Source organism: Cicer arietinum, chromosome 3 (genome assembly GCF_000331145.2).
Source record: "Cicer arietinum cultivar CDC Frontier isolate Library 1 chromosome 3, Cicar.CDCFrontier_v2.0, whole genome shotgun sequence".
Lineage (NCBI taxonomy): Eukaryota > Viridiplantae > Streptophyta > Magnoliopsida > Fabales > Fabaceae > Cicer > Cicer arietinum.
Genome location: NC_021162.2, coordinates 29505976 through 29506563, shown reverse-complemented (window position 1 = coordinate 29506563; position 588 = coordinate 29505976).

The window sequence follows — 588 nt, the reverse complement described above, 5'->3', positions numbered from 1 at the left end:
CCCAACTTATAGGTCGACCTACAATCTATAACCAAGGTTCCACAGCCCCCAAAGAAAACCAAAGCTATGCTCTGATACCACAATGTAACACCCCATTTTTCAAAGCGATGGTATATATTTTTTCAAAAGTAATTAAAAACAAACAAATAATTAAATCATGAAATGCCTTTGGATAAATAATTGAGTCATTAAAATTTACAAGCAGCGGAAAAGTTTCTCCAATTATAAATTCCAAGACATTTAGACAACAACAAATGGTACCTGGGACCCATTCAAATAAGAAGTCAAACTGACAATATTAGTATAAGTACAGTTTTCCAAACTAAGAATACTCCAATCCAAAAAGAAGGACACCTAGTCCCTATACATCATCCTAATCTGATCATCCTACCAAAAAGCTATACACCCTGAGTATCACCACGCGCCCCGTGAGATCCTCCTAATGTAACTGCAGTCAAGCGTTCCCATCTCCATTCTCGTGCGTAGGGTACGAACCGGTAGGACCGTCTTGACTCTCATCTGAGGGCAAAGCCCAGATTCCACAATAATTGTAAAGGGTCACCAACCAAAAAAATAACAGTTAACACA